This window comes from Neolamprologus brichardi, chromosome 12 (genome assembly GCF_056152115.1).
Source record: "Neolamprologus brichardi isolate AB-2024 chromosome 12, ASM5615211v1, whole genome shotgun sequence".
In the NCBI taxonomy this organism is placed as follows: Eukaryota; Metazoa; Chordata; class Actinopteri; order Cichliformes; family Cichlidae; genus Neolamprologus; species Neolamprologus brichardi.
In genome coordinates this window covers 11,598,960-11,615,740 of record NC_142115.1, presented here as the reverse complement: position 1 = coordinate 11,615,740, position 16,781 = coordinate 11,598,960, and the positions used below count along the sequence as shown (strand labels likewise).

General features: G+C 44.1%; 1 protein-coding gene across 1 annotated transcript in view; it reads left to right on the top strand.

Moving 5' to 3' along the window:
• The window catches only part of cacna1ba (calcium voltage-gated channel subunit alpha1 Ba), a 292,202-nt gene that overhangs the window by 29,961 nt on the left and 245,460 nt on the right, over nucleotides 1-16,781 (top strand). The gene's annotated exons all lie outside the window — the stretch shown is intronic.

Sequence of the window (16,781 nt, the reverse complement as noted above, 5' to 3'; positions counted from 1 at the left end):
TTCTTGGTCAACCTGGGCACCTGCTCTTCCTCCGCTGCACCTGTCTGCTGCGGCATGCCTCAAAGATCTGTGTTGAGCCCTATTCTTCTCTCACTGTATATGCTCCCTCTAAGTGCAATCTTTGAGAAATACCGCACCGCTTTTCACTGCTATGCTGATGATATACAGATCTACTTTGAACTAAATGATGATCTTGCTTTGTCCTTGCACTGCTTTCAAGAGTGCATGCGCGAGGTCAAAGAATGGCTCTTAGCAAACTCTCTTATCCTAAATGATAAGAAAACTGAAATCGTGGTATTTGGCAGCAACGTTCCTCGTGGCCAACTTCCTGATGCCTTTGGTTCCCTTACCAGCTCCCTTTCTGACACTGTTAGCAATTTGGGTGTGTTGCTTGACAGTTCGTTCAAATTCGATAAACAAGTGTCCGCTGTAGTTAGATCTAGTTTCTACCAACTGCATCTCATTTCTAAGGCTAGGCATTATGTTCCGCATAAGGACCTGGAAAAGCTCATCCACACCTTTGTGACCTCTAGGCTGGATTACTGCAATTCACTGTATTTCGGTCTTCATTCTGCCCTTCTTCATAGACTGCAGACAGTCCAAAATGCTGCGGCATGCATTCTGACCAGAACTGGGAAGTTTGCCTGTATCACCCCTGTTCTAGCTGACCTGCATTGGCTACCCATTAAATACCGCATTCAATTAAAATACTGCTGCTTATGTTTAAAATTACCAACAACACAACACCAAGCTACCTTAGCGAACTCTTTAAATCGTATGTTCCCGCCAGAGCACTAAGATCATCTACTCAGTTACTCTTGGTGCAGCCTAGATCTCGGCCTTGGCTGCACCAGAGTTGTGGAATAACCTTCCGATTGCGATCCGGGCGTCCGATTCTATCCAATCTTTTAAATCACAGTTAAAAACCAATTTGTTTAATCTCGCTTTTCCTGCTTGTTAATGCTTGTACCTGACTCTTAGACTTAATCTGTTTTTCTTTATACATATCTTTTATGGCTTGTGCTTTTACAATGTTTTTACTTGATACAGTGGGGCAAAAAAGTATTTAGTCAGCCACCGATTGTGCAAGTTCCCCCACTTAAAATTATGACAGAGGTCAGTAATTTGCACCAGAGATACACTTCAACTGTGAGAGACAGAATGTGAAAAAAAAAAATCCATGAATTCACATGGTAGGATTTGTAAAGAATTTATTCGTAAATCAGGGTGGAAAATAAGTATTTGGTCAATAACAAAAATACAACTCAATACTTTGTAACATAACCTTTGTTGGCAATAACAGAGGTCAAACATTTACTATAGGTCTTTACCAGGTTTGCACACACAGTAGCTGGTATTTTGGCCCATTCCTCCATGCAGATCTTCTCAAGAGCAGTGATGTTTTGGGGCTGTCGCCGAGCAACACGGACTTTCAACTCCCGCCACAGATTTTCTATGGGGTTGAGGTCTGGAGACTGGCTAGGCCACTCCAGGACTTTCAAATGCTTCTTACGGAGCCACTCCTTTGTTGCCCAGGCGGTGTGTTTTGGATCATTGTCATGTTGGAAGACCCAGCCTCGTTTCATCTTCAAAGTTCTCACTGATGGAAGGAGGTTTTGGCTCAAAATCTCACGATACTTGGCCCCATTCATTCTGTCCTTAACACGGATCAGTCGTCCTGTCCCCTTGGCAGAAAAACAGCCCCATAGCATGATGTTTCCACCCCCATGCTTCACAGTAGGTATGGTGTTCTTGGGATGCAACTCAGTATTCTTCTTCCTCCAAACACGACGAGTTGAGTTTATACCAAAAAGTTCTACTTTGGTTTCATCTGACCACATGACATTCTCCCAATCCTCTGCTGTATCATCCATGTGCTCTCTGGCAAACTTCAGACGGGCCTGGACATGCACTGGCTTCAGCAGCGGAACACGTCTGGCACTGCGGGATTTGATTCCCTGCCGTTGTAGTGTGTTACTGATGGTGACCTTTGTTACTTTGGTCCCAGCTCTCTGCAGGTCATTCACCAGGTCCCCCCGTGTGGTTCTGGGATCTTTGCTCACCGTTCTCATGATCATTTTGACCCCACGGGATGAGATCTTGCGTGGAGCCCCAGATCGAGGGAGATTATCAGTGGTCTTGTATGTCTTCCATTTTCTGATGATTGCTCCCACAGTTGATTTTTTCACACCAAGCTGCTTGCCTATTGTAGATTCACTCTTCCCAGTCTGGTGCAGGTCTACAATTCTTTTCCTGGTGTCCTTCGAAAGCTCTTTGGTCTTGGCCATGGCGGAGTTTGGAGTCTGACTGGTTGAGGCTGTGGACAGGTGTCTTTTATACAGATGATGAGGTCAAACAGGTGCCATTCATACAGGTAACGAGTGGGGGACAGAAAAGCTTCTTACAGAAGACGTTACAGGTCTGTGAGAGCCAGGGATTTTCCTTGTTTGAGGTGACCAAATACTTATTTTCCACCCTGATTTACGAATAAATTCTTTACAAATCCTACCATGTGAATTCATGGATTTTTTTTTCACATTCTGTCTCTCACGGTTGAAGTGTACCTCTGGTGCAAATTACTGACCTCTGTCATCATTTTAAGTGGGGGAACTTGCACAATCGGTGGCTGACTAAATACTTTTTTGCCCCACTGTAGAATGAGGAAATACAGAGAATTACTAAAGAGGAATTGAGGGTAGCTATACAGAGGATGAAGAGTGGAAATGCAGTTGTTCCAATGACATACCTGTGAAGGTTTGGAGGTTGCTTCGGCACGGGCTTGATAGGCCAGAAGTTTCCCTGCCTTATCACCGGATTCAAAAAAGTGTTGCTTTGTCTTAATTAATTGAACCATAGCTGTTGCGGTAGTGGTTAAATTGAGACTGGCTTGAACTTTCACACGTTCTGTATAGAGGTTAGGATCTGGGTTTGATGCATATCTGCCATCTAGATCTTTGATCTTATTCAATAAACTGGCCGTGTAAGATAGCTCTTTCTTCTTTAAATTTGACATAAAGCCTATGAGCTGGCCTCTCATCTAGGCTTTTGACGTTTCCCATAAAAGAAAAAGGAAAATGCATTAGTAGTATCGCCATGGATCCACAATCCCCAGCTCAGTTTTGAAAAATTCTAGGGTTTTAGCAGATTTACTCAAGGAACAGGCCTTAGTTGACGATCTATCCAGCAGAGTGTCCTGAACCAAGTTAAAATCACCTCCAATAATAAGATGATAGTTTTCCAAATTTGGAAGTGAAGAGAAAAGTTTAGCTATAAAAGAATCATCGTCCCAATTCGGCCCATACACGCTAGCCAGTATCACAAGTGAGCCCTGCAAGTTTCCTGACACAAATGTGAAACGGCCATCTGGATCAGCAATAACTTTATGTTGCTCAAACAGAATATTATTACGAATAAGTATGGCTGTCCCTCTAGCCTTGGTGTTAAATTTGGAATGATATATATTGCCAATCCAGTTTCTCTTGAGTCGCCTCACTTCTTTGTTGCAGAGATGCGTCTCTTAAAGAAAAAACACATCTCCTTTAAGCTGCTCTAAATGCGCCATAACTTTGTTAATTTTGGTTGCATTCCCTACACCTCTCACATTCCAGGAGACAATTCTAAGACCATTGATTGTGTTCAACATACCTTACTGTATTCAGGCAGGTTTTTGATTTGACAAGTTGACAGTGGCCAGGGGAAGGATGGTGTCTGTACTTGAGGTAATAGACTGTGAACAGGAAAGGGAAAAAACAAAACAAAACCCCAGAACAAAAATAAAACAGGACAATACATACATACACGTCGAACGACATAAATTGGACCTGGAAACCCCTGAAAACAAAACTTGCAAGTGTCCATTGCACAGCAGGATATAAACATTCCCCTGCGAAGACTTCGCCATCACAACTCTATCAAATGGCTTCCCTGTGGCGGCTAAGGTCTCACTATGAAAATATACCTTGTCAATATTCTGCTAGAAAAATTGAGGAACTAGGATGTATCTTACTATACAAAAACGCACAGAAGAAAAACACAAAAAAGGGCAGGCAGAGGTATTGTTGTCCTCCATTTATACATGGCAGGAATCAAACTGTAGGAGAGGTAATAGGGGCGATCGTGGCTCAAGAGTTGGGAGTTCGCCTTGTAATCGGAAGGTTGCTGGTTCGAGCCCCAGCTTGGACAGTCTCGGTCGTTGTGTCCTTGGGCAAGACACACAGTTTACCCCACTGGTTGCCCACTGGTTGTGGTCATAGGGCCTGGTGGTGCCAGTGTCCGGCAGCTTCGCCTCTGTCAGTGCGCCCCAGGGTGGCTGTGGCTACAATGTAGCTTGCCATCACCAGTGTGTGAATGTGTGTGTGAATGGGTGGATGACTGGTTGAGTAAAGCGCTTTGGGGTCCTTAGGGACTAGTAAAGCGCTATACAAATATAGGCCATTTACCATTATCATTTAATAATAATAAAAGAATATGTGTTTGTATAAAGTAAAACAGTATATACATATATGTGTATGTAGCAAACTAGTGAGCATGCCAACAGTGGCATTAGAACAATAGTATAAACAGGGGCATTGTAAAGGAAAATGAGAGAAAAACAGTGAAAAACAATGATGTTAGAATTACTCATACCATGCTGTCTTCTAGATACCAAACATCAAACTAAAATGTCATGAGCCCTTCTACAGAAGTGGCAGGATCCAACTATGACCATGTTTTCAGATCAGGTCTCCAGAATGTTAGAACTCAGGGGTCAGTGTGAGGCGATGTAGCTCCGGGCGTCGCCTGGTTCCCTTTGTCAGTCATAATGAACAGTTTGGCCGGGTAGCGAAGCTGAGGCTTGTGTATGAATATGGATGGGGGTGTCCTTATATTTCAGTTTACCCCGCATTTCCCGAGCTTTGCACACAACGAGCTCACGGGTCTGGGAGCTATGGAAACAAACAACAACCGCTCGGGGCTTCGCGTTGGGGCCTGGTCTTGCTACCAGCGCCCGGTGGGCTCGATCCAAATCCGGGGCCGTTTTCAAAATGTCCACTCCAAATATGTCCACAAGCTTTTGAGAAAAGAACACCGTTGGCCTGGGCCACTCAATATTTTCAGTGACCCCCAAGAGGCGAATGTTGCGGCGGCTTCTGCTTTCAAGGTCAATTAGCCTAGCTCTCAGCTTATCGTTATCCTCCACCACTACCGCTAACTTAGCCACCACGACAAACAATACCACCAATATAAGTCCCCACTTTGTAGCGGGTAGTGAGAAAATTATTAAGTAGTTGTGATAAAAGTAGGAGCCCTGCGAAAAGCGACTATTTCGACATGCCGTCAACCGGAAGTCGTATTCTAAATTTTTGACTCATTAAAGTAGCCACTTCCGGCAGATACAACAACTAAATACAGCTTTCTACAATAGAAATCAAATATTCTTTAGAACTGTTGCAGAAGTTCCCATAAATGTGTCGCATTTGTAGGTTGCTTTGCTTTCAGTCTTCTGTCCAATTCAACTCAAACCAGCTCCATGAGGTATAAGTCTGAAGTCTGTGCTGGCCACTCCATGTTAGTTTTGGGTCATTATCTTTCTGTAGGTTAAACCCCTGACCAACTAGGCACATGCCAGAAGGTATTGCACGCTGCTGCAGAATGCTGTGGTAGCTGTTTTGGTTCAGGGTGCCTCTCACTCTGTACAAGTCACCGACCCTGGATCCAGCAAAACAGCCCCAGACCATCACACTTCCTCCTCCATATTTGACAGTTGATGCCACACACTGGGGAATCATCCTTTCACCTACTTGATGGAGAACAAAGATCCTGCATGATAACCCAGAGAAGATTTTAAATTTTGATTCACCAGTCCAAAATACCTTCTTCCAGTCTTCAGTAGTCCAGTAGCAATGTTTCATGGCCCAGGCAAACCTCTTTGTCTTATTCTGACATCTTAGCAGTGGCTTGTCAAACCTGCAGCCTGAAGTATTCTCTTCCCAGTTGAAACTGAGACTCGCTTACTACGCCCACTTTCAAGCTGTGCTTGAAGCTGTTGTCCTGTGAGCCACCTATCAAGCAAGCTGTTAACTCTCAGAAACTTGTCCTCTGATTCAGTTGTGGCTTTGGGTCTGCCTGACCTCTTCCTGTCAGAGCTTGCCCCAGTGTTTTAGTGCCTTTTGACAGTGAAAGAAACTGTACTCACTGACACTGATTTTCTTTTCAATTCCTCTTTAGGAAAGACCTAGATTTTTAAGTGTTGTGATGGTCTGTTTCCCTTCGGGATACACTGTTAAACATCCAAGGCTCAATTGAGAGCTACTGTGACAGCTGGGACAGCTACAGAAAAACTTTTCCTCCTCCTCTGGTGTGTTCCTCACCTGAGTGCGTGCTACTGTGCACAACCCGCGTGATTTCCACCCTCAAGAGACAAAAAAGGGGAACGAGTGCTGGCGTCCAGGTGAAAAGGAGAAGGTACCAAAGGCTAGCTACTTGGCTGTGGGGTGACTCTCGGTGCCTGCGACCAGTTCCTCTCCTGTTGTTTGCTGGGGATGTTACGCCGTCGTCTGGGACCTGAGCCCCATGGCTCGAAAGCAGTTTGCTCGCTCTGTGGCCATCATCTATTCTCCGTTTTGCTGATGACAGCTATGTCTGCTCATCAATCAAGGTTTTTCCCAGCTCTGGAGTTGCCAGATCCACAGGTGTGCACAGCTGTTTAATTCAAGTGCAGCTGTGGTCAGCTGTAGATTTCGCAAATAAACCGTCATCGGTTCAGTTCGCCCTGATTAACTTGGACTTGCTGCTGTTTATCAGGACAGAGTCACATGCAGACTGATGACCTGGGACGCTTTTTCTTCATTTGAGTCACAGATGATGAAGGTCGGTTCTCTGAAAACATGTTATTGTATTTTAATCTATCGACCGCCTGGACCTGCCGGGGTCTTTCTAACTGATTTAACGACCTTCTGACATCGATCATTAAACTGGAGAAGGTTGTAATATTGGGAGACTTCAACCTTCATATTGATGATGCATCCTGTAACACTGCTGCTGAGCTCATCGCTATCACTCAGTCTTTTAACTTTAAGCAGCATGTTTCTGGCCCCACACATACAAAGGGCCACACACTGGATCTTGTTTTCTCCCTGTGTTTAAATATACATGATGCATGTGTGGAGGATGTCCATATGAGTGACCATAGTTGCATATTCCTTAATTTGTCATTTTACGTGGCTCCTTCACCTCCTAAACTGATGATCCACAGGTGGATTATAAACCAGGATGCTGCTAGAACAGTGGTTCCCAAACCTTTTTTGCTGGGCCCCCCTTGTTTTACAAGAAAAATGTTCGCGCCCCCCTCGCGCGCGCGCACGCACGCACGCACGCACGAACACATCCTCCAACCACACACACCCATATTTTGCTCCATTGCGGTTTATTTCACACCTCAAACATTTAGTAAACAATTAACCAAATACAAGTAATCTGCAATAAATTACAGGTAGTAAGAAAATAAACTACTAAGTCTTTTACACTACGTCCACACACCTACACGGGTATTTTTGAAAACGCAGCTGTTTCGTCCACACGTAAACGGCGTTTCGAATCACCGAGAACGGAGATTTTTTTAAAACTCCTTTTTTGCGTTTACATGTGGACGAGGAATACAGAGTTCCTCACCCAACGTCAAAGGTTTGTGCCTTTTTTCACGTCACGCTGTGTGCACGTTATTGTTTACATGAGATGAATTGCAGAATGGCAGACAGAGACGAAATACTGTTAATCTGACTGTCTGCAGGTTTTACACGCTTACATATACACGCAGTTACTGTCCCTCCATTTAGAAAGGCAGAGGGGTCACGGTGTAATTATTTTACATGTAGTTATTTTTTTTTTCCTGTGTAATAATATTCAACATTGCTATCAATACATTTTTCAAAAAATCCCTCTGCAAAATGGGTTCAAAAACATAAACAACTGTTGGATGCTGTTTGTCCGTGATTTGAACCGGGGGAACAAATTGTGGCAGGATCAGCCTGATGTTATTTGTATCCTGCTGTAGCTTTACTGTATAAAGAGCTAACATCTCCAAAATGTCAGGAGTAGTCATTACAACAAGTGTTTGTGAACTACAAATCAAGAATGTGTACTGTTTGTCCGTGATTTAAACAGCCCAGCGCTGCTCCCAACGAAGGGAAAACCAATCTTGCAGGGAGACCTACCTCGGCACTTGTGCAGGTGAAACCAAAGGGAAGACATGCTTCACCATATTTTCTAGTCTTTGGCTTAGAATGAAGTTGGTTTGGAAACATATTCAGCGATGCTTCATCTCCTGCTTTGCGTTTGTGTGGGCGCCCGTGCTAGCAGTGTCCAAGCGTTGTTGTTGGGTTTTTTTTCCCCTTTTCATGCCGCGCCCCCCCTGCAATGGCTCTGCGCCCCCCCCCTAGGGGGCGGGCCCCACACTTTGGGAACGTCTGTGCTAGAAGGTTCTCTGCCATGTTTGACCCTCGCTGGCTCAAGATGACGTGGATTCACTTATTTTGTCTTTTAACAATCAATGTCAATCTATTTAAGATACAATGGGACCTCTGAAACAAAATGTTGTCCATTCTTCAAATTTCTTTCCCTGGAGAAATGAAAATATTCGAAATTTTAGGAGATATTGTCACAAATTAGAACGTTAATGGAAGGCTTCCAAGCTTGAGGTACATAGGGTGCATCTCAAGGAATCAATTTTCTCACTTAACGACATGATAAAAAATGCCAGAACTGAATATTTTGCTGATTTAATAGCTTCAAAAAAGAACAATCCCAGAGTATTGTTTGATACAATTAAGAACATATTCCTCATGTACCAGTCTATACAAAATCTGATTATAATGACTTTTTAAATTATTTTGTTAATACGGTCGCTGCCGTCAGTTTAAATATTTCTCCATCATCCTCTCAGTATCACACTGACACCTTGCTTACCTCTGATACCTGGTCCTCTTTTACTCCCGTTACCTTACAGGACATCAGTGCTGTGCTTGGTCAGATGAAACTGACTTCAAGCCACCTTGATATACTTTCTCCATTATTTTTCGTTAGTGTGTTTGACTCTATTGGCCCCTGTATTCTATTTTAAACAAGCTATTGTTGAACCAATATTAAAGAAACCAAATTTGGACCCATCTCTTCCAAGCAGTTACAGGCCAATATCAAAATTACCATTGGTGTCAAAGATCGTGGAAAAAACAGTTGCAGAACAACTTAACAACTTTTTGGAGAAGAACAATGTTCTGGACATTTTCCAGTCTGGTTTCCGCAAATTACACTGCACTGAAACCGCTTTACTTAAAGTGTCTAGTGACATTCTGATGGCAGCAGACTCTGGAGAGTACACTGTTCTGGTTATGTTGGATCCCACCTCTACTTTTGATACTGTCGATCACAGCATCATGATAAACAGGCTGAAGGACTTGTTGGGATTACTGGTGTTGTTTTAAAGTGGTTTATGTCGTATCTATCTGAGAGATCTTTATAATCTGTATGAATCATGTGTTGTCTGAAACATCAGTTCTGCCTTCTGGGATACCTCAAGGATACCGATTCTCTTTTTGTTGTATATACTCCCTCTAGGCCAAATTATCAGACGTTACAATAATATTTCTTATCATCTCTATGTTGATGACATTCAGTTCTTTCAAAACTTCTGAGTTTTATAAATTTTCCTGTTTAAATAATTGTCTGTCAGAAATCAAACAATGGTTAAAGGACCATTTCCTCCAGTTAAATGCAGATAAAACAGAAACCTTGATTACTGCACCTGATCACATGCTTTCAGCTTTTTAGACCCTTCATTTCAGTCGAGTCTCAGAAACCTAGGTGTTATATTTGACAGTTCAATTTCGCTTGAGAAACACTCTAAACAACTTGTCTGTAACTGTTTTTATCATCTAAGAAACATTTCTAAACTCAGACTACTGGTGTCAAAGCCAGAATTTGAGATGATTATTCATGCTTTTATCTCTTCTCGTTTGGATTATTGTAATGGTCTTTTTACTTGTCTCAACAAATTTGCTCTGGATAGCCTTCAAACCGTACAGAATGCCGTGGCAAGACTTTTAACTGGCACAAACAAGAGGTCACACATTACTCCAGTTTTGGCTTCCCTTCATTGATTGCCAGTAAATTTTAGGGTTCATTTTAAAATTTTAGTTGTAACTTTTAAAGCTCTGCACGGTGAAGCTCCCCAGTATATCTCTGACCTGTTGAGAACCTCATGCTTCATCACTTAGGTCGCCAAGTCAGAGGTTACTGATGGTCCCATGTACTAGGTTTAAAACACATGGGGATCGGGCTTATCAGGCACTGGCACCAAGGCTGTGGAACTCCCTGCTGTTGTCTTTACGCTGTCTTGACTCTACTGACTCCTTTAAAAAGCAGCTGAAGACATTTTTATACAAACAAGCTTTTAATTAATTTTTTCACTGTTTTATATTATTTTATTTGTACTTCTGATTTTATTGTGAAGCACTTTGTGATTTTTATCTGTGAAATGTGCTATATAAATAAATTTTACTTACTTGCATTGTTAATTGCCCTTTCCTTGCCATTTTTGTAGCAACACACTACTCTGTACAATGCTTGTAAACTTGTACAATACTGTTCAACTGATGCTCACAAGGGTGTGTAAGTAATCCAGTAATCTAGAAAAGTTGGAACACATGTAGGAATTAGTAGCACCAGCTTTCAAGGCTTGATCAACCTCCATTGCTGCGGAACAGCTTCAAACTGAACCCATTTTGTGTTCCCTGAAAAAGACTGTTTTGTATAATTCTGAAATGTACATTATTTTTCAGTTTTGGGTAACCTTACTTTTTTTTTTAACCTCAGGCTGTTCACCACTTACCTTTGTACCATTTCAGTATATTCAATGGACTTGAATGACTAGAATTGCAATAAATTACTGGTGCTCTAAAATTTTTGGCCTGTAGTGTACAAATTTGTTGATGACATAGCCATGGTGGGAATGATAGACATCAACAATGATGCGACCTACAGAGAGGAGGTCCCGGCCTTCACATCCTGGTGTCAGAATAATGACTTGTTCCTCAACTCTAGCAAGACGAATGACCTTGTCAGCAATGTTCCCTCTAAGCTGCGCACGTGCGCAATTGCGCACTGCTGGCACGGTCTCTGCGCACAGAAAATCTGCATTGCGCACAAAAAAAATCTAACCTGAATTGAAATTAAAATTAATACTTTAACAATTCTGTTTTGCAGTGTTAGTCAGTGAGTGACTGGCTGCTCCTGTATGGGATTAGAACGATGCCAACTTATCCCATAGTCCAGCCAATAATGCGATTTACATTCGTATATACGCAGCTAATCAATGTCACTGACAGGCTATGACAGCGTCCTTATGTGCCGACACCGGTGTTTTAGCTAGCAAAGCGGCGTGGCTGATGTGGAGTGAAGCCACGTGACTGACAACGTGGACAACCATTGGAGATGTGAGCAGGACCGACGGAACAATTGACGGAAAAAGTGTGGACTTTATACCAGTTTTTAAATTGTGTTGATAGGCCACGTAAAACCAGAGTTATGATAAAAATATTTGCAATGTTTGGTTTCCTTGCTGAATACTATTGTTGTTTATATTTACTGCGGGAAGAAACGGTAAAAACTGCGTTTTATAAGAAAAAAGGCTTGAAAGCCCTCTCCCCCTGTGAGCAAAAACAAACTCCACCCCCCTCTCCCTTTCCTATTCGTCCAAAAAAGTACCATGTCGACCAATCAAAAAATGATATGGCAACGTGGCATCTAGTTGTTAAGAAACGGGGGGAAGTTTTAGGAGTGACGGCGGTGCTTTGAGATGTGAGAGATTTGAGACATTTAGCGCAAATCTTGTGTAGTTAGTGTGTGGACAGAAATTATTTTTTGGAGTGGCCCCAAAGTCAAACGAACACTGCTGCACACTGAGAGTTAAAAACTGCCAATTTTTTCATCTTTAATAAAATGATCATTATTGCTGCTTTACCAGGTGTAACAATTAAGTTGAATATCCAGGCATCCATGAAAACAGAATTTATTAAATTTAACTGTGTTAAAAGTTAGCAGGAAGTTAGCGCGCTAGTTTTGCTAGTTACCTAAACATGACATACCATGTTCTGACTGAAAGATTTCTGAAAAAATTAAAACGTACAGTTCTGCTAACACTTCCAACATAGATGAAGACAGAAAACTAAACAGCAGTCACGTTTGTTGGGTTACTGAAGTTGGGCTAGCTGGTATATATTGATTTGCTACTTGATCGTTAGCGACACCGCTATGTTAGCATAACATAAACAGTGAAGCTGGAAGATGAACGGCAAGTTTTTTCCACGCTATAAAAGTTAACATGAGGGTTCCTGATGGTTAGGGACACATGCAGTCGCATGGCAGGATGCTGTAAACGGACCAAACTTCAGTCAGGAGAACAACTGACATGATCCATCCACAATACGAGGTTAGTCATTAATATACTGCAACATGGGAATAGAGCAGCTGTGATAGAATACAGCATGAATCAATGGTACAGAAGTGGGGGAAGCAAGAAGAATGAGTTGAATAAAGTTTGACTTATCTGACTGCTTTGTTTCTGTTAATGTGCCTTATAATCCCGTGCACCTTATGGTCTGAAAAATACCTATTTGACTTTTTATTAGGCACACTGCAGTTTAATGTTAGTGGATATTATACATAGTTATGCTCAGGATATGTCAGCCCATTTCCACTGGAAATGCCTTTTGGTTAAACTTTCAGCAAGGAATTTGCATTTGCACTGTTATATTTTTATATAGCTTTAATGCACATAAAAACAGCTGCTTGTTTAAGTAAAAATAAATTGATGGGTTTTTTTGCGCTAGTAAAGTTATGGAGTTATATTTTGTATTTTGGCTCACATCAATTATATCGTCAGTTATATTATTATCGCAACTTTTCAAATATATATCGTGATAAATATTTTTGGCCATATTGCTCTGCTCTAATACCTGGGATAGGTTCCAATCCCCTCCACAACCCTAATAATAATAAGCACATGATGGATGAATGCTTTAGTAAACAATTCTGCTAGTTTGCAAATATTGTTATGGACTTGATTATTTTCATAGGCAGGTTTTTTTTTTTTTAATTGCACATGAGCCAGTGGCTACCATCTTTGATCAGCGTACAAAAGTAATTTTGTTAATTAGACATTATGTCTTAAGAAAAGTCTTATTAACATGTTTACCTGACACTTAAGTATTAATAGAGGAGACTGCTGTCTTACACATTTTTCATCTTCATTCAGAGCCCTCATGTCCTATGGATGGAGGCATTGTGATTCTCGATGTGAGCAGTTCTATTAGAATAAAAATGTCTCTTCATAGGATCAGTGACTCTAAACAATTTTTGATTGATTGATTGAATGAGAGTTCTGTAGCAGCTCAGCCACAAGTCACACTAAGGTTATAAGAGGTTCTGCTGTGACCAATTGAAGTTTACTTTTAGAAGTGGTGTTTGTTGTTTGGGCTGCCCCTCCTCCCTGCTGTATTCCACTCTGCATACCAAAAATCCACCATTGCTATTCTACATGTCAAGGTTTCAGATTCATGCACACTCTGTAATGTCTTGAAGTTGATTTGAGTCCAGCTGGCAAACTGGTAGTAACTGGACACAGTTTAAAAAGGGATACACTTGTGTATTTCAAGATCCCACAGTTCACACTACATGTCCATCCATCCATCCATCCATCCATCCATCCATCCATCTTCTTCCTCTTTATCCGGGGCCGGGTCACAGGGGCAGCAGCCTAAGCAGAGAAGCCCAGACCTCCCTCTCCCCAGCCACCTCTCCTCCAGCTTATCCGGGGGGAACACCAAGGCGTTCCCAGGCCAGCTGAGAGATATAATCTCTCCAGCGTGTCCTGGGTCTGCCCTGGGGCCTCCTCTTGGTGAGACATGCCAGGAACACCTCACCCAGGAGGCATCCTTGTCAGATGCCCGAACCACCTCAGCTGGCTCCTTTCGATTTGTGGAGGAGCAGCGGCTCTACTCTGAGCCACTCCCGGATAACTGAACTTCTCACCCTATCTCTAAGTGAGAGGCCAGCCACCCTTTGGAGGAAGCTAATTTCTGCCGCTTGTATCCGCGATCTCGTTCTTTCGGTCACTACCCACAGCTCGTGGCCATAGGTGAGGGTAGGGATGTAGATTGACCGGTAAATTGAGAGCTTTGCTTTTACACTCAGCTCCCTCTTCACCATGACGGACCGGTGCTGCGGCCTGTCGATCTCTGGCTCCCTTCTCCCATCACTCACGAACAAGACCCCGACATACTTGAACTCCTCCACTTGGGGCAGGAACTCATCCCCGACCCGGAGTGGGCACTCCACCCTTTTCTGGCTGAGAACCATGGCCTCAGATTTGGAGGTGCTGATCCTCATTCCCGCTGCTTCACACTCGGCTGCGAACTGTTTCAGTGCGACCTGGAGGCCATCACCCGATGAAGCCAACAGAACCACATCATCCGCAAAAAGCAGAGATGAGATTCTGAGGCCACCGAAGTGAAAGCCCTCTGCCACTTGGCTGCGCCTAGAAATCCTGTCCATAAAAATTATGAACAGAATCGGTGACAAAAGGCAGCCCTGGCGGAGCCCATCACCCACCGGGAATGAGTCCGACTTATTGCCGGCAATGCGAACCAAGCTCTTGCAATGGTTGTACAGGGATCGAATGGCCTGTAGCAATGGGCCAGACACCCCATACTCCCGCAGCACCTCCCACAGGACACCCCGAGGGACATGATCGAATGCCTTCTCCAAGTCCACAAAACACATGTAGACTGGTTGGGCAAACTCCCATGCACCCTCAAGTATCCTTAAGAGGATAAAGAGCTGGTCCAGTGTTCCGCAACCAGGACGAAAACCGGATTGTTCCTCCTGTATCTGAGGTTCGACTAGCAGACGAACTCTCCTTTCCAGCACCCTGGCATAGACTTTCCCAGGGAGGCTGAGAAGTGTGATCCCCCTGTAGTGGGAACACGTCCTCCAGTCCCCCTTCTTAAAGCTGGGGACCACCTGCCAGTCCAGGGGTACTTCCACTGATCTCCACGCAACATTGTAGAGGCGTGTCAACCAGGACAGCCCTACAACGTCCAGAGCCTTCAGGAACCCGGGGTGGACCTCATCCACGCCAGGGGCTCTGCCACCAGGGAGTTGTTTAACTGCCTCAGTGACGGAAATTGGCATTCCCTGCACACCCTCACTACGCGTTTAGGTGCACCGGGTCTGTCAGGTGTCCTCCCCCGCCACCTGATCCAACTCACCACCAGGTGGTGATCAGTTGACAGCTCAGCCCCTCTCTTTGCCTGAGTGTCCAGAACTTATGGTCGCAGGTCTGGTGATACAATTACAAAATCGATCATCGATCATCGACCTGCGACCTAGAGTCCTGGTGCCACGTGCACTTATGGATACTCTTATGTTCGAACAAGGTGTTCGTTATGGCCAAACTGTGATTTGCACAGAAGTCCAATAACAAAACACCACTCGGGTTCAGATCAGGGAGGCCATTCCTCTCAGTCACGCCCCTCCAGGTCTCGCTGTCATTACCCACGTGAGCATTAAAGTCTCCCAGTAGGACAATAGAGTCTCCAGGTGGAGGACCTTCCAGCACCCCACTCAGGGACTCTAAGAAGGCTGGGTACTCTGAACTGCCACTTGGCGCATAAGTGCAGGTGACAGTCAGGACCCGTTCCCCGACCCTAAGGCGCAGGGATAAACCCTCTCATCCACCGGGAAGAACCCCAACGTACCGGCAGCAAGCCGAGGGGATATTAGAATACCCACCCCAGCCTGCCGCCTCTTACCAGGGGCAACTCCAGACTGAGACAGAGTCCAGCCCCTCTCCAGGAGACTGGTTCCAGAGCCCAAGCCATGCGTAGAGGTGAGCCCGACTATTTCTAGCCTAACTCAGGCTCCTTCCCCACCAAAGAGGTGACATTCCATGTCCCAATTGCCAGTCTTGGTAGCCGGGGATCAGTCCGCCAGGGCCTCCGCTCCTGGCCACCGCCCAGCACACAATGCACCCGACCCCTACAGCGCCTCCTGCGGGTGGTGGGCCTGCGGGAGGATGGGCCCATGTCCCCTTTTCGGGCTGTGCCTGGCCGGGCCCCATGAACTAAGGCCCGGCCACCAGACGCACCCTCCCCGGGCCTGGCTCCAGGGCGGGGCCCCGGTAACCCTATCCCGGGCAGGGTAAACTGTTCCCTCCATGTTTTTCTCATAAGGGTCTTCTGAATTGCTCTTTGTCTGGTCCCTCACCCAGGACCAATTTGCTATGGGAGACCCTACCAGGGGGCAAAAGCCCCCAGACAACATAGCCCCTGGGATCCCTGGGACACGCAAACCCCTCCACCACGATAAGGTAGCATTTTACTGAAGTAACTGGACACAGTTTAAAAAGGGATACACTTGTGTATTTCAAGATCCCACAGTTCACACTTTTTGTCAGGTTAAAAAAAGTCTGTAGATGTCTGTGATCACACTGTATTACGACATAAATCAGTACAAGGGTATGACACCTTTTCTAAAGATTTGAGTGCCCCAGAAGCACAATACAAGCCATAATTGTGAATTGGAAGAAGGGAACATATGCACTTTTCATAAATTTCCAGTTGAATAACTAGACAACATGGGTTTTGGTCAGTGAGTTAAAGAACATCCCACTGCTAAATTATACCAGCTTTTTTGTGATGGTACCATACCAAAACAAGGCTATAAACTATACAGCTTAATTTTATTGT